Source organism: Geotrypetes seraphini, chromosome 4, assembly GCF_902459505.1.
Source record: "Geotrypetes seraphini chromosome 4, aGeoSer1.1, whole genome shotgun sequence".
Lineage (NCBI taxonomy): Eukaryota > Metazoa > Chordata > Amphibia > Gymnophiona > Dermophiidae > Geotrypetes > Geotrypetes seraphini.
In genome coordinates, this window is record NC_047087.1 from 96616981 (window position 1) to 96635680 (window position 18700).

At 40.1% G+C, this 18700-nt stretch overlaps 1 protein-coding gene across 2 annotated transcripts in view; it reads right to left on the reverse strand.

Moving 5' to 3' along the window:
• TBC1D23 (TBC1 domain family member 23) overlaps positions 1 to 18700 on the reverse strand; it is a 116031-nt gene that overhangs the window by 12561 nt on the left and 84770 nt on the right. The gene's annotated exons all lie outside the window — the stretch shown is intronic.

Below are 18700 nucleotides of genomic sequence, written 5' to 3' on the forward strand. Positions count from 1 at the left end.
TCCTAGCTCACATTCGCAATTTAATACCAGCTCTGGCAGGATACAAATTTCAAATCTGACACATTGTAATCGCAAAACAAAAATAAAATTATCTTTTCTACCTTTTGTTGTTTGGTCATCATTCAAATCATGTTGGTCCCAGGCTCTGCGACAAACATCTTCTGATAACTCGCTTGCTAGGGTCTCTTGCCCATTTGTCGTTTTCTTCTTTCTCCGTGGTAACCATCCATCTTCCATCTCTGTCCTTCCCTTCCATTTCCCTTCCCTCACCTGGAGGTCTGGCATCTTTCCTTTCTTTCGTCTCTATTCCCGTAGCTGCAGCAATGGACCCCACCATCCCCAGATCCACCATCTCTCTTTTTCTCAACTACCCTTTCATCCAGCATCTCTCCCACCTTCCTCACTATCCCAGGTTACACCAGCTCTCCCTTTCTCTTCCCAACTACCCTCCTATCCAGTATCTTTATTCCCTCCTCTACACCATCCCTTGTGTACAGCTTCTCTCTTTTTCTGTTCCTTCCCTCCCTAAATCCCACTGTCCACCATCTCTCTCCCTCTCCTGTTTTAAGATCCATTATTTCTTCTATTCCTCCCCATCTTCCCTCTCCATTTCCCCTCTCCATGATCTCCCCCAAGTTCATCTCCCCTCTCCATGATCTTCCCCAAGTCCATCCCCCTCCACCATCCATCTTCTCCCCATCTCTCCCTCTCTAGTCCACCAAGTCCATCTCTCCCCCAAGTCTGTCTCCCCTCTCCCATCCATATTTCTCTCCTCCACCAACTTCCTCTCTCCCATCTCTCCTTCTCCAGTTCACCAACTCCAACAAGTCCATCTCCCCCCAGCTCTGACTCTCAACACAGAAGCCCAGTATTTGGCTGGCAGAGGGCCAACACTCGTGCATTGTGGCACTTACCAGGAACTCCAGGCGCTTTGCACAGTGAACAAATACTTTTCCCGTGAGCTGCAGAAGATGCGGCCTTGCAAAAGCTGAACGAGAAGTGTCTCTGCATCACTTCAAATGTGCTCGCAGGTGCCTGGGGCTCTGGCCGTCATGTGGCGGCCGATGAAAGGCCAGCCGCTGGCAGGGCCTGGGAGAGCAGGTGTGCGCCACTGAGCAGCAGCAGCAAGAGCGGTGCATGCAGGTAGTGGATCAGGGGTGTTTGTCGGGCTCTGGGGGAAGAATGAGCGTGCATGCGGGAAGATGAGGCATGGGCATCTGCTGCCAGCCAACGAATTAAAAATCAACTTGCTGCCGCTGATCTGCATGCAGAGGTCCGCTCAGCTTTCCCTCTGCCACCGGAGTCCTTGCTTCCAATGTAACTTCTGGTTTTGCAAAACTGGAAGTTACATTAGATGGAAGGATTCCGGTGGCAGAGGGAAAGCCTGAACAGGTCTCTAGCAAGCGGTCCGATGAATCGGTGAGTTCGACTTTTTGCAAAAACAAATTGAATTGAATCGAAGTGAATCAGTGAATCGATTCGAATTGGGCAGCACTACTGCACAGCATGGGTCTCCAGTATATGGAAATTTTTTCTCATGTATATTCATTGTGCATTCATTAGTAATCCTGAAAATCCAATTGACTAGGTGTGCATCCTGAAAAGGGTTAAGAGGCAGAGTCCACTATGGAATGCCTGCGGTGGGTTCCTGGGTCAGATTATCTTTTCCTTGGGCTAGCTAGGGGTGATGTAAATTAGAGTCGATAGCTTCAGTTCAGGGGGAGGGAGTTGTGATCATTACTCAAAGGTGACACATAAGTGGCCAGATTTAAAGGGCAAGATTGCAAAGTTATAGACACTTTTGAATATAGTATAAGTGGGCTGTGCAGTCCCAAGTACAATCAGTCTGATGACCAGCCATGCAGAACTAGGGGCTATATTCTCAAAGCATAATCGCTGTCGCTAAACTGTTTTCCAGCAGTTTAGCCTGTACATAGTTTAGCAACGGATTATCAAAAGGGATTATCTCCCTCTTTAGTGAGGATTCTTGCAGTCTCCAATACTGACATGCAAATGGGCTCTTCAACATTGAAATGAGCCCTCGCGGTAGATTTTTTAAAATTGTCGAGCCATTTTCTTAAAATGGCATCGGTTTTTACCTACAAAAAAAAGTGAGTGTTCCAGGGATGCAGGTCAGTGTCAGAGACTACAAGAAAGCCCCTGTGTTGTGATGCCAAAAGTTTTCCATCTACATTAATTAATGATATAGGCCTGTAATTTGAAACCAATGTGGGATCTTTGTTTGGTTTTGGCAAAACTATAGTCAATGATTCCGCCATAGTACCTGTAATGCAACCCTTATTTAGTTAAGCCTGATATAATTTCAATAAATGAAGTAATAGGATAATTTGAAATGATTTATAAAATTCTACCGTGAAATCATCACCACCTGGAATGGATCCAACTCTAAGAGACTTTAACGCTGTTTCTAATTCTTTCAATGATATAGGCTCTTCTAAACTTTTTTTTTATATGCTCAGGAATTTTCGGCCCTTCAATTAGATTCAAAAAGTCTAAACCATCTTTTTCTCTATTTTCATAAGGCTCAGAATATAGGTTCTTATAAAAATTTAGAAATTGACTTAATATGCTTCCAATTTTAGTATGTGTCTCTCCTTTCTCATCCTTTATTGCAATAATTTTTGTTCTTCTTTTCTTTAAGATAATTTGCCAATAATCTTCCCGCCTTATTTGAACTTCCATAATATAAAGTTTGTTGGGAAAACAAATCATTCCTTACAAATTTTGATGATATCTCATTATATTTACCCTTTGCTTTTAATAAAGCCTGCAGGGTACTTTGCTCCCATTTATCAACTAATTTAGCTTCCAAATGTTTAATTTCTTTTTCCAAATCAGAAAATCATTTAAGTTATTTTCTAATATACGCTGAACATGAAATAATATTTCCTCTTATGGTAGCCTTAAATGCATCCCATAATATTTCTATGGTAATTTCTTCTGAAGTATTAATTTGAAAAAAATTAAATCATTTTTAATTTAAATTCTTCAAGGAAATTTGAATTTGCAATCAATGTATTTTCGAATCTCCATACAGACCTGCTATATTCTTTTTCATCAAACTTAACTTCAATCCAAACACCTCCATGATCAGACAAAATGATAGGATCAATGGAGGCTTTTGTCACTTGTTGTACTAAGTGATTTGAGACAAAAATATAATCTATTCTTGAAAATGATTTATCTAAACTAAACTAAACCTTAAGTTTATATACCGCATCATCTCCACGGAAGTAGAGCTCGGCACGGTTTACAAGAACTTAAAAATGAGAAAGGATAGGAAAAGGTTTACATAAGTTTATAAATAGAGTGGAAAAGTAAGGGAAAAAATAAATTACATGTTAGAGAAGAGCCAGGTTTTTAGTTGCTTGCGGAATAAATGGAGGGAGCTCAGGTTCCGCAGCGGGATAGTAAGGTCATTCCAGAGACCTGTGATTTTGAATAGAAGTGATTTTCCCAGTTTACTTGCGTGGAGAATTCCATGTAGGGAGGGGAAGGATAGTTTTAATCTTTGGGCGGTCCTAGTGGAGTCAGGGCACCAGGAGTTAAAGGAAAGTGGGATTAGGGAAGGAAGGATGCCGTGAATAATCTTAAAAGCCAGGCAAGAGCATTTGAATTGGATTCTGGAAATCACTGGGAGCCAGTGAAGATTGGCCAGGAGTGGGGAGACGTGGTCAGATTTACGTTTTGCAAAGATCAGCTTGTGAGCAAAAAGAAAATTCCCGATCATTAAAATGAAGTATCCGCCATATATCCTTCAAATCACAAGATTAAACCAAATTATCTAATCCTAATGATTTCATTATTTTACTTGGTTTTTTATCCATTAATGAATCCACAACAGCATTGAAATCTCCAGCCACCACTAAATTAGAAGCGGCCAGTGGGAGTATCAATTGTTGTAACTTTTTTAAAAATTCATTCCGATTCGTATTTGGAGCATACACATAAAGCAAATCCAGGGTATTATTTCCCATGCTCATTTTCACATGAACCCACCTAACCCAAGGGATCAAAATCAATCAATTGAAAATTATCTGTGCATTTTTTATTTATTAATATGCAACCCCAGCTTTTTTCCCAATTGCAGGAGCAAAAAAACTGTTTTACCCATCTCCCTTACAATTTTTTTGACTCTACTAATGATAGGTGTGTCTCCTGTATATAGCATATGTCCGCATTCTGTTGTTTCAAGAAGGCCAGTATTTTTTTCTTTTTTATTTGATGATTAAGGCCATTAACATTTAATGAAAAGATTTTAATCTCTATTATACATTTTTATTCCCAAATTTATAATCCAACAATATATTTTAAATTTATTTAACTTAATATGAATAGACACCAATATACTGTTGTTAAAACGTTTAAAGTAAAATTTCTCCTTTCCAAATCCTCCCAATTCCTTTTTTGAGAAACCTCCCTCCCTTATCCCACCCCCACCCCCTATATAAATTGACTGCCTTGGAACACACATAGGATTAGTAATCACAATACTCCCTCCCCCAGGCAACTTCCATCATTTTCCCTTGACTATACTTAAAAGTAATAAACTTATACTTTAATATATTACAAATCAAGTATTCTCTCACTAATTACCCCTATATATAATGAAATCCTACTTATTTATATCAAAAAAGTATTTCATAAAAGTATTTCCTTTTCCAATTAAATCAATTTTATAAGATTATATCTGACCATTCCCAAAGATCCTTTTTCTACCTTTTACAATAAAAGAAATAAAACATTATAACTCTTGTTATCAAGATAACATTCTTAATCAACGCTTGAATTTCCATTTAAAAACTATTTCATGTTTTATATAACTTTCAATTAATAACATTAACATTTAATCAATTCACTTTTCTCTTTGTTTTTTCCTCATATATTAAAATCCTTCTCAATATAGTTCAAGTTAGTCTTATATATAACCTTTGAAATTAAAGAAAAGAATCACCTTCTCTATTAAAGATTTATATCTCCAAAAAATAGAAGATGAACTTCCCCCCCCTCTAATATCCTATAGATAAGAATTTTATTAATCTTCTCCATGAAATTCATTCAACTGAACTCAACTTCTTATTAAGACATGTTAACTTGTCCATCCTTTTATGCTTTACTATGACCAGTCCAAAATGCAGAAACCTGTCCAAAATGTAGAAACCCTGTCTCCTTATCATTTCACTATTACATAGACAACTTCAAGATAAGTTCAATATCCTAATGTATCCTTGAATAATGAGCACATTTTGTACATGGGACGTAAACTCCAACACTTCTTTCCCATCATCTTGAAATCCAATATAATCTGCATCTCTTCTACATCTCTTCTCGTTACTTTATCATTAAGCCTTACGTCTGATGCATTTAAGATATTCATTCCCTCATAACAGTGATATTAAAAAAAAGAAAATCTCTTCAGTAAAGAACATTCAAAGGAGTCTGCTATTTAAGTCACTCTCAATGTTTTTTTCCCTTCTTGTCAAATCAATTTGTTAAATATTATCTTATTCATATAGTTTCTTTTCCAACCAAACATGGGATATTATTCTTTTTCCTTCTTTTTCTATTTTCTTTCAAAAATCATCTTCTATAAATTACTTTATTCAAAAAACCTCATATATAATACAAAGTCCATGTTGTTAAAATTAACTCCTTTTAAATAGATATTGGCTCAGAATGTAGTAAAAAGTCCTTTAACTCTTCCGGATCTTCAAAATATATGGACTTGTCTTCATTTGTTACTCTCATTTTTGCAGGGTAATATAAGCCATATTTGAACCCCCTTTCCTTCATTTGAGGTCTTAACATGAGGAACTGCTTCCTTATATTTGCCGTGTTTTTAGCTAAATCAGGCACAAACAACAACTTGGATCCCTTATAATTTAAATTTTTATCAGCTTTAGCCAAGTTTAAAATATCTAATGCCTGCTGGAATCTTAGTAACTTGAAGATCAAAGGCCTTGGTCTCACTTGACTTGTTGACCGTTTTAATGGAATCCTGTGTGCTCATTCTATTTCTAGGGGATGTTTTGAATTTAATTGCAATAATTTAGGCAGAAGATTTTCTAAAAATTGGATAACTTTTCCCCTCTTCCAAACCTTAAGCTAATCCAATAATTTTTACATTCTTTTTTCTACCTCTATTTTTGTAATCTTCAAGTTGTTTTTTAATTCCTTAACAGTTAGACTGTCATTTTTACATCTCCTCTCAGAGAGTTCCATCCGCTCCATCTTGTTTTCTAAGATCGTCATACGCTTGTTAGCTATTTCTATCTGCCGGTTTAGATTCAGCACTTCTTTCACTTCGGTTATGTTGTTTGCATTGTCTTGAAGCATCTGTTTTATGCACCGCAATTCAGCTATTATTTCATTTTTGTCCAGTACTTCTGTTACATCTCCCGGAAGAGGAACCTTCGATGGAGTCGTCTGATCCTGTTTTCGCCGTCCTTCCTGTCGCAAAAGCCGCTTCATTTTTAGATTGCCGTGTGCTCGCCATGCTACCACACTTGTATCTGGCACTTCGGGAAAGAAAAAAAGCCAAGGTAATCTTTCAAAGTTAGAGGAGCGTCACAATCACACCTCCATCTTGTGCGCGCGCCAAGCCACGCCCCCATGCAGAACAAGTTAAAAAAAGAAACCTGCCATGACCCCCATGCAGCAGGAGAGATGCCCACTCTCTCCTGCCTGCAGCACTAAAGTTTAAAAAAAAAATCTGCCCGTGAGCGCAACCCCTCCCCCAACAGCAGGAGAGATGCCCACTCTCTCCTACTGCAGTAAACTACCTACCGCAAAATAGACCCCGGACCCCCCTCCCCCTTACCTTAAGGGCTGAACTAAAGGAATGTGGATCTCATCTTCCAAGCAGCTGCTGCAGCTGCATCTAAAATGGTAATTTCCCTCCCCGGTGCATCATGGGATACACCGGGGAGGGGCTTGAGGCTCTGATTAGCCCAGAGTGTTTAAGGCACCGCCTATGGCCCTCCTATGAGAGGGGCTTTAAAAACCCTGGGCCAATCAGAAGGGTCCTAAGGCTATGATTGGCCTGAATGCCTAGGGCCCCGCCTATGGGGTGTCCAGGCCAATCAGAATCTTAGGACCTTCCCGATGCATCCGGGGAGGAACCTGAGGCTCTGATTAGCCCAGAATGTTTAAGGCCCTGACAACCCTGCAGCAATATCATTTATAAAAATGTTTTTAAAAACAGGCCCAAGAGGCCTCTTGAAACACACTGGTAACATCCCTTTCTTCAGAGCGATCTCCATTGATTACCCTCCGTCGCCTTCCACTCAACCAGTTCTTGATCCTGCCTGCCACTTTGGGACCCATCCCGAGGGCACTCCATTTGTTTATTAGACATCTGTGTGGAACATTGTCAAAGGCTTTGCTAAAATCTAAATACACCACATCTAGCACACATCTTCTATCCAATTCTCTGGTCACCTAGTCAAAGGAATTGATCAGATTTGTCTGACAAGACCTGCCTCTAGTGAATCCATGTTGCCTCCGGTCCTGTAATCCACAGGATTCCAGAAACTTGACCATTCTCTGTTTTAAAAGTGTTTCCATTATTTTGCTCTTACCACAGAAGTCAGACTTACCGGCCTTGTAATTCCCTACTTCTTCCTTACTTCTACTTTTGTGGAAAGGGACCACATCAACCCTTCTCCAGACCTTCAGTAGCACTCCCGACTAGAGACTCATTGAAAAAGTCAGTCAGCGGAGCTACCAGAACTTCCTTAAGTTCCTTCAGCACCCTTGGATGTACACCATCCGGCCCCATCGCTTTGTCTACCTTTATTTAGCTAGCTCTTCACGAACACAACCTTCTGAAAATCGATTAGGGTCTATTACTCCTCCATCCCTATTCACATTTGTCTTCTGCGGTCCCGCTCCCAGTGCTTCAGCCTTGATCACAGAACAGAAATATTTGTAAAGCAATTCGGCCTTTTCTTTATCAGCTTCTACATATTCTTCCCATTCACCTTTGAGTCTCACAATGCTCCATTTGTACTTCTTCCTATCACTAATATATCTATAAAATGTCTTGTCTTCTTGTTTTACCATATCAGCAATTTTTTCTTCCATTTGCATCTTTGCTTTACTGATTACTTAACTTTTCCAGATATTTTTGCCTGTCTTCCTCTTTCTGCAATCTTGTGTAGTTTATAAAAGCTAACCTCTTATTTCTTACTAAACTAAACTAAACTAAATCTTGGGTTTATATACCGCGCCATCTCCACATTTGTGGAGCTTGGCACGGTTTACAGGAATTATAAAGAGAAAGGAATTCCAAGGAAGGGTTGGGTGAAGATCGGAGAAGGAAGAGTGTTAGCGGGCTAGGATGTCGGAAGGAGGGAGAGTTAGGTTTTTGAGAAAAGCCAGGTTTTCAGACGCTTGCGGAAGGGTTGGAGAGCACTCAGGTTCCGAAGAGGGGAGGCAAGGCCGTTCCAGAGCTCGATGAATCTGAAGAGGAGGGAAGTCCCTATTTTTCCAGGGTGGAGATGTCTTTTAGTGAGGGGAAGGATAATTTCGATTTTTGGATAGGTCTGGTGGTATTAAGATTTGAGGAATTCCAAGAAAGAGGAATTAATGGAGGGAGGATGCCGTGGAGGATCTTGAAAGTTAGGCAGATGCATTTGAAGTGAACTCTGGGAATCATCGGGAGCCAATGAAGCTTGGAAAAGAGCGGTGAGACGTGGTCGAATTTACTTTTTGCAAAGATGAGCTTGGCCGCGGCATTTTGAATCCGTTGGAGTTTGTGAAGGTTTTTCTTTGTTAGGCTGATGAAGATAGAATTGCAGTAGTCCAGTCTGGAGAGGATGATGGATTGGACGAGAACAGCAAAATGTTTTTGATGGAAACAGGATCTTACTTTCCTCAGCATGTGTAGGCTGAAGTAGCATTTTTTTACCAGGGAGTTGAGGTGGTCATTGAAGGACAGTGTAAAGTCTATGATGACGCCCAGGACCTTGCTGGAGAATTCGAGCTGCAGAGTGGAGCCAGAGGACAGTTACCTTCTCAACTACTCTTTTGAGAACCAAAGTGGTCTTCTTTTCCTCTTTCTTTTACTTATTTGCCTCACAAAAAGGTTTGTCGCCCTTACAATCGCTCCTTTCAGTTTTGCCCACCACACTTCCAGTCCTTCGAGACATTCCCATCCAGACAATAATTCCTTGACGTAAACTCCCATCCAAACAAAGTTAGTTTTTTAAAAGTCTAGAACCTTTGCTTTTGAATGAGTCCTCTCTATATCCATCTTAATATTAAACCACACCATGCAGTGATCACTGGATGCCAGATGATCACCCACTGTAACATCAGAAACACTTTCCCGTTTGTAAGCACTAAGTCCAGTATGACCCCATCCTGTGTGGGTTCCATTACTAACTACTGGAACAGTTCTCCTTGTAGAGAATCCAGAATCTCCCTACTTCTAGAAGACCCCGCAATAGGGATACCCCAATCAACATCCGGCATGTTAAAATCACCTATTAGCAAGACTCCCCCTTTTTTAGATTTATTCTGAATGTCTACTATTAAATCTCTGTCCACTTCTTCCATCTGTGAAGGAGGCCTGTATATTACACCAATGTAAATATATTCACCATTCCCTCTTTCCAAATTGATTCACAGTGGCTCTTCCCAGTGGCATACCAAGGGGGGGGGGCGTCCGCCCTGGGTGCAGCCTTAGGAGGGGTGCACAACCGGACAGGTCCGGAAAATTCCTGGGCTGCGACAGCACTCAGCGGCATTGGTGCCCCCCTGCCCCGCGGCAGCACTCAAGTTCAGCCTCCTTCTCCTGGCATCAGCAGAACTTCAGATCGGCAACAGGTGCTCAATCAAAAGCTTCCCCTGACTCAGCTTCCTGTTTCCGCCCAGGCAGTTCAGTCAGGGGAAGCTTTAGACTGAGCACCTGTTGCCGATCTGAAGTTCTGCTGATGCCAGGAGGAGGAGGCCGAACTTGAGTACTGTTACGGGGCAGAGGGGTGCCGATGCCGCTGAGTCCCATCGTGGAGGGGGGGGCGATGCCGCTCAGTGCTGTTGCGGGGGGGGGGGGGGGGGCCCTTGCCGATCTTGTTGCCAAAATCGGAAAGGTGAGGGAGAAAGATGGGCCTGTGGTGGATGGAGAGATTGAGAGAAGGGGACAGATGATGGAAGTGGGGGAAAGAGAGAGAAGGGGTAGATGATGGAAGTGGGGGAAAGAGAGAGAAGGGGCAGATGATGGCAGTGGAGAGAAGGGGCAGAGGATGGAAGTGGAGAGAAGGGAGAGAGAGAGAAGAGGGCAGAGGATGGAAGGAGGGGATAAATAAAAGGAGGGCACATGATGGGGGAAAAGGATTGAGTTTGGGAAATACTAGAGGGGTGAGAGAAAGAAGTGGTGAGCTGTAGATAGACAGTAAAAAAGGAAATTGATGAGAGGGTAGTAAGAACGTAATCTAGATGGATGCAGAAAATAAATTGAAAAGGAAAATGAGGGAAGAAAGGGATTGCAGAAGAGAGGTGTGGGAGAGGGAAGGAGAGGAGAGAGATGCCAGACCAATGGGGGTGAAAGTAGAGATGGAAGGGGCATAGAAGGAGAGAAGATGCCATATAAGGGCAGAGAGAGCAGACAGTGGATGGAAGGAAGAGAGTAACAAGATGAGGAACGCAGAAACCAGAGAAGACAAAGGTAGAACAAAAATTTTCTATTTATTTGCTGCTTTAGGAGACATGTGTCACTGTTTCTGTGGTGTTGCATTGTATGCAGAGTCTAGCTTCTTGCTGGTTCAATTTAACCTTTGTCTATGTATTTCTATTTTATCCCCCTTTTTACAAAACTGTGGAGCGTTTTTTAGCGCCAGCCATGGTGGTAGCAGCTCTGATGCTCAGAATTCTATGAGCGTCAGAGCTGTTACCACCGTGGCTAAAATCCACACTACAGTTTTGTAAAAGAGGGAGGGGTTAGTTTTTGATGACATATTCCATACTAGGCAAAGGTATTTTCTGTGTTCTGTGTTTTCGAAAGACATGATTTTCTGTTAGGATTGACGGTGTAGGATTGATCTGTACTAGTCTGGCTTGTTTAGTTTTACAATGGGTGTATTGATGTTGTACTGCTCACTGCATATGTAAGATGCTGCCTTTTCCTAGGTACTCATGTGTGACAAAGTTTCAAAGTTTCAAAGTTTATTATTTTCTTGATTAATCGCTTTATCTAATTCAAAGCGATGTACATAATAAAAAATAATTAAAAGAAAACATACAATACAAACTTTAAATACTTACAATGAATAATATAAACTACATTACATTGGGAAAGAGGGGTTTATGAAATACATTTGTTAAATAAAAGAAATACATAGGAGAAACACAAAAGGGGAAACATTAAAACGATTGGTACAATAATATTGGAATTATTGATTTGAATATGATTAAATTAAGTATTAAAAGCATCATTGAATAAAAATGTTTTTAATTGTATTTTAAATTTTACCAAGTCTTGTTCATTATGTAAAAAAATTGGAAGAGCATTCCAGGTTTGTGGGGCTGTTACAGAAAATATAAATTGTCGTCTGGTGTTTATAAATTTTAATGAGGGAACCGTAAGTAAATTTTGATCAATAGATCTTAATGTTCTAGTTGGTTGGTACGGTATTAGCAATTTATAAATGAAAGCAGGTGTTTTATATAGTAATGTCTTGAATGTGAGTAGACAAAGTTTATACGATATTCGATGGATGACAGGAAGCCAATGAGCGTTTTTTAGCAGAGGGGTAACGTGATCGAATTTTTTAGATTTAGTTATGAGTTTTATGGAGACATTCTGGATAATTTGTAAACGTTTAAGTTCAGTTAGTGTTATACCTTTAAAGAGAGCATTACAGTAATCAAGTTTGGCTATCACTAAGGAATGGATGAGAATATTCAATGATTTTGAGCAAAGAAATTTTGAGATAGATCTAATCCGTCGTAATCTATAGAAAGACGTTTTAACAATATAGCTAATATGATCGTGGAAATTCAATTTAGGATCAAAAATTACTCCTAGAATTTTTACGTTATTAACTATCTGTAGTGGAACATTATCTATACTAATAGGAGCAATTAACGTCGGGTTTTCTTTCCATGGAAAGATCATTAGGTTTGTCTTTTTTATATTAAGGGCCAGTTTATTTGTGTTTAGCCATTGGTAGACCTGGTCGAGTTTCTTACTGATCTCCTGAATGGCAGATATGTTGTTGGTGTCTATAGGGTGTAGAAGCTGAATATCATCTGCATATGAGAAGACATGGAAACCTATAGATTGACACAATGTGATTAATGGTGATAGAAAGATATTGAATAATAATGGCGAGAGAATAGACCCTTGGGGAACACCGAAAGTAGTTGATGTGAATTTAGAGTTAGAATCTTTGAAAAAAACAGAGGAAGAGCGATCTGTAAAATAGGAAATAAACCAAGAAAGTATTTGATCTGTGATCCCAATAGATTGAAGTCTGTTTATGAGAAGTTGATGATCAATTGTGTCAAAAGCAGCCGAAAGATCAAGTGAGATTAATAAAGTAGTTTGATGGTGGTCAAGGAAATAATGAATGGATGTGGTCAAACCTATTAATGCTAATTCAGTACTGTGGTGTTCTCTAAAACCCGTTTGATTGGGATGGAGAACATTAGTCTTTTCTACAAAGTCGGAGATTTGGTTGAAGACAATCTTTTCCGTTAGTTTAGCCAGAAAAGGAATATTGGATATAGGTCTGTAATTACTTGGATCTGTATAACTTGCATTATGATCTTTAATAATTGGGCGTACAATTGATTTTTTCCATTCTCTTGGTACTATACTTTGGGTCAAACTTTCGGTAATTAGAGTATGAATAAATGGTCCAAAAATCTGAAAGTATTGCTTCAAAATAAAAGGAGGGATAAGATCTGCTTTTGAGCTTTTAATATTAATGGTTTTAAAAGTCATCTCAATATCTTTTTGACTCGGAAGTTTGAATTTAGAGCATTTGGAGGTCAAAGAGTCCAATTTTAGCTGCTCATGATCGGATGAACCTTGTTGATTTTGTATAAAAGATTTTCTGATTGTTTTAATTTTATCTGAGAAGTGATCTGCCAATTTTTGGGCTGTAAGAGTATTATTGGTTTCATTTAATTTCTCCTTATTGGTTGAGAATGTTATTCTTTTTAATATTTTATATAGTATCGATGGATTTTTAGCCTTAATTATTTTCTCAGAATAATATTTCATTTTTGCTTGATTTATCTTTGTTTTATAGTATGCAATTTGCTCTTTAAATAATTGTAGATTTATTGAGGTTTTATTTTTTCTCCATGCACGCTCTAGAGATCGGACCTGTTGCTTAATAAGAGTTAGTTCTGTTGAAAACCAAGGATTCTGAATGTTACGTGTAGAAATTATCTTTGTTTGAAGTGGAACCACATCTTCTAAGAATGTAGAAAGAGCTATATTCCATAAATTGGTTAATTCTTCTGGAGAATTAGTATTGGATTGTGAAAAATCAAGTTCAAAAGAGGAAAGAATTGAATCAACAGAAATTTTATTATAGTTTCTAAAGTTTATTATCTGATGTTTTGATTGATTTGTACAATGAACAGAACTATATGTTAACGAGAGTAAGTAGTGATCAGACCATGGAACAGGAACACAATTATTCAAGAAAAGTTTATTTTTTGAAGTTGTTGATATTAGGGCCATATCTAATGTATGACCAGCCTGATGAGTGGGTTGGGATATTACAGGGTGGAGATCCAGTTGATTTAAATGTGATAAGATAGTTTTTGTATTATTATTATTTGGTTCGTCAAAATGGATATTAAAGTCTCCCAATATTATAGGGTTTAAAGAAGAGCTACTGAAATCAAAAAGTAAAAATTGAAGATGGGTTATAATATCAGTAGATAGTGGGGGTGGTAAATATATTAATAATATATCAGTCCTGGGTTTGGTCAATAAGGAACATTGTAAGAATTCAATAGTAGAATTGGCTTGGGAATAATCTATCTGTATTAATAATGAGTTTCGGAAGATGATTGCTAATCCTCCTCCTCTTTTATTATTACGGTGGTTAAAGAAAAATGAATAGCCTTGAGGACAAGCATAGGATAAATAGGCTTCTTCGCCAGTGGTGAGCCATGTTTCTGTTAAGCAAAGTATGTCCAAATTTTGTTGTGTAATGATATCATGTATCAAATGGTATTTTGATTTGATAGAGCGGATGTTTATAAGGCCTATATTAAAAAGTTTATTTAGAGAATCAGAAAGCAAAGGTTCTAGTTTAATATCTAAACGTTCGGAAGAACGAGAAATCTTATTAATGGGAATGGATTTACAAGGTCTGTTCCCCCAAATAACTTGAATTGGTAATTTAGTATTTTCCATGGCATTAGAATGGTGATCTGAAAGAGTAGGGGTTAAAGAACGATTAGGATGTGGAGAAAAACTTATCATTAAGAAAAAGAATGATAAAATCAGTAAAATAATTTTATTTATATATAACCTATTTATGTTTTGTTTGTTTAAGGGTACAATTAAATTATTCAAGACATACTGCAAGACGCACTGCAAGATCGCCGCAAAGTGCTCAAATTTAAATGTCATGTACCGGATGGGGCGGAGCCTGGAACTTGCCGCACAAAGTAAGATATAAAGTGTGGCTTGTTACTAAAAATCATGTTTTTCATACAGATGGGGGAGTGCCAAAAAATGATGGGTCCCGAGTGTCACATATGCTAGGTACGCCACTGCCTCTTCTTTGCCCTGCAGATCCTGCAGTTGTGTGGCTTTAATATGATCTTTAACATATAATACTCTTCCTCCTCCTTTTCTTACTACCCTGTCTTTCCTGAACAGATTATAGTCCGGTATAGCTACATCCCAGTCATGGTTCTCCGTGAACCATGTCTCTGTGATCGCCACTATATCCAACTCCTTTTCTTCCATCACAGCTTCTAGATCTAAAATCTTGTTTTCTATACTTCAAGCATTGGTATATACTGCTTTTCAGACATTGCCCCCTTTTCCCATCTGTGGAGAGGTATTCAGTGATTTACTTACCTGAGGGCTTATACTCACCCGGGAGCTTTGATCACCCTACCCCATCACTTCTAGTTTAAAGCCCTCTTCAGTAGATTAGCCAGCCTGCTGGCGAAGACACTTCTTCCCTTCTTTGATAGATGCACACCATCACTGCTCAGCAGCCCTTGGAAGCCATGCGCTTATCTGCCCTTGCCAGGATGGACGAGAATACCAACTGCGCATCTGACTGCTTCACCTTCTCTCACAGAGCCACTTTTGACACGTTCGCAGGGGTACCTGGCAGTATCGTTAGTGCCAATGCTGATGAGCAGCATAGGATAGTAGTCATCAGGCTTGATGAGTCTCGGTAAGCTCTCCATACCATCTTGGATTTTGGCACCAGGCAGACAACATACCTTTCATAACATCATGTCTGGCTTGCAGATGGATGCCTCTGTACCCCTCAGAAGGGAATCGCCAACTACCACTACCTTACACCTCCTAGTGGTCACGGATCCAGTAATTTTGGGGATTTCAAGTTTTGATCCTTCCTCTCCTTGGGATGCTCTCATCTCCTCCACTTCCAGGACAGCATATTGGTTCTTCAGTTCAAAGGCAGGGGGAGTCATAGCACCAATCTTGCATTGTTCTGTAATCCGAGTCCAGCTGCCTTCCCTCAGCACAGCCTCTTCTTCCCCACTATTGGAAGTCTTTGAAGCATTATGAACCATTTCATCGATGTACCTTTCATTCTCACGGATGCTTCTCAACCTTGCCACCTCCTTGCTCAGTTCTTTTACTTCCTTCATGAGGGATTCAAGCTGAAGACAGCTTGTACATGAACTACTCCCTCTGCCTGGGTAACATTTTTGTCTGCACAGAGACAGAAGTTGTAAGCTGAGCAGCAGCTTTGGTGAGGTGCAGAATAACTTACACCTAGAATAAAAAGAAAAGAAAAAAAAGAAAGGGCAGAAAAATCCTATCAAAGTAATGCCCTGTTCCAGAGGCAGACACTAGTTCACAGGTTGCTATAAGTAAAGAAATGAGCTAGGGGTGGGCCTACAACCTCTCTCTTAGAACCAGGCTTATTGAGAGTTAGGCACTAGGCCAGCATTTCTTCCCTCAAGGGTCACCTGTGGAGTCTGATCTCTTAAGCATTTCTTCCCTCAAGGGTCACCTGTGGAGTCTGATCTCTTAAGAAAGTCCTCAGAGTTCAGTGAAAGTCCATGGAGCTGTGGCCAGACCAAACGGAAGTGCACAAAACTGAAAGTGCTTTCCCAAAATCACAAACCAAAGGAAGTGCTGATGGGAGGCCTAAATGGAAACATGCAGGTAGGCCTCCGTCAGATTGAGAAATTCCCCTGGCTGAATGGCAAGAATTACAGATCTCAGGACCGCCCTGTTGACCCCTTACAGATCCAAAATGGGCTGAAAAGACCCCTCTTTCTTGGGCACCACAAAATAAATTGAAAACCTGTCGGTGCAAAACTTCTGAGGAGGCACTGGAACCACCGCTTTGTGGTTGAGCAATCTTTGCAGCGTCTGACGAAAAGCCCACTTCTTCCAAGCCGCCAGACAAGGAGAAGAGAGGAAACAATCTGGCAAAGGTCAGGAAAATTCTAGAGCATATCCGTCCCGAATCACTTTCAGGACCTACTGAGAAATTGTGATCTTGGCCCACCCCTGGTAAAACTCTTACAACCTGGCTCCTACCAGCACCAGGGGAAGGGCCTGCAAGGAGTCATTGGGCCTGGTGGGCAGCGGTGGGGGGGCCTCTGAGGGAGTCAACCTCCAGCAGGCACCCCAAAAAGACTGCATGCACTGAAAGAAACAGCCCTGGGAGGAAAAGAAGCCACACCCCCCCCGACCAGGGCAGAACCACCGAAAATCATGCAAACGCCCCTAGGCGACACCACCCCATGAAGGCAGGTGAGGACGGTCTTTAGGAAGACAGGGCACCTTAGAGTCTATCAAGACCTGAACTAACTTGTTCAACTCCTCGCCAAACAGGAAAGATCCTCGAAACGGAAATTTACTAAGCTTAGTCTTAGACACGGCATCCGCCGACCAACCCTGAAGCCACAGGGTACAGCGAGATTCCACTTCGAGAGTCATAGGGCCGAAGCCTGCAACAAGTCATACATGGCATCCAAGAGATAAGAAGCACCCAGCTCAATTTTAGCAACCTCCTGATCCACCAAGGACCAGTCATCAGACTCCCGGTCAAGAACTCGCTTGGACCACTGGATACAAGGCCGGATTTTCAGACAGACACAAATCACCACCTGGACCGCCAAGGGAGCTACGTCAAAACTCTACTTAAGATACTCCAAGCACACGCCATCCACATCAACACTGTGCCAGGAGCACAATGAGCACTTTTTTTTTTTTAGCTTAAAAGTGCTCATTGTGAAAACCACTACTAAGCAAAACAAAAGTGCCGGTTAGCAATTAAACCCAATTTACCTCAATTGAAGGCTTCCCTTCAGACCGGCACTGCCTCAGGATTTTTTAATATACGAAACTAATTTAACTTGAACAGACCCCACTGGCTTTCTAAGTCTTGTCTAGTGGCAAGGGTTACAGCTGAGGCAAGGGTTACAGCTGAGGCACCTCTGAATTAAAGATTTGGGGAGGTGAGGGACATGGGGGGAGGGACTCGACCAGTCGAGTGTGTCACCCACAAGGTTGGATGGACCCCCAAAAGGGTCCCCGAAGCTCAATCCAGAACCACAACCAGGAACAAAAAAGCCAAATTAAACAATATCCAACAGCCCTACACTAAACCAGAGAAAGACTGCACAGGCTTACCACCTCCACCTGCTGAAGACTGAGAACAGACTATTTGTAATGGGACTGCACAGCCCACTTATACTACAACCAAAAGTTTGTGTCTCAGTCTCCACCTATTGATCGAGGTGTATTATAACCCATAAGTTTCTTTTTTTAAAATTCTTCATTCATTTTTAAAACTCTCAATAAATGCAACATAAGATACAATTACTTTACACTTTAACATCACTTAATATTCCATCCAAGTCTAATTCACATCAAATAACTCTCCCTCCCTCCCTTATACCCAACAAATTGTTCTTAAGCATAAAAAAAACCAATGTATCCCCCCCACTCTGGACGTGTATGAACAAAGGGAAAAAAATAATATTCATGCTATACAATATTTCATCAATGGCTCCCAAACATCCCTAAATTTCTTAAAATGCCCCTGCTGTATGGCTATTACCTGCTCCATTTTAAAAACTTGGCATAACGAATTCCACCTAAAATTATAATTCAGCCTATCCCAAATTTTCCAGTTTTTCATAATTTGCTGTATGGCAACCCCTGTCATAACGAGCAAAAGTTTATTATCGTTAGAAGATATTTGGCTCTTAGCTCTCATTTATGTACCAAATAACACAGTATTATAAGTTTCTATGCCGGTCTGGAGGGACGATAAAGCTAGGCCTTTATGTGGGGAAATTCTATACAAAAAATATTCAAGAAAGCAGAATTTTAAAATAGAGTGGATATAGATTTTTAAAATGGTATGTAGAATTTAATTTTTTTGCACATAATTCCAACTGGATTAATATTCCCAGGTAACTGTGATTGAAGTTTATGATGTCAAATCTCAGCCCCATATCCTAATCAGCTGAAAGC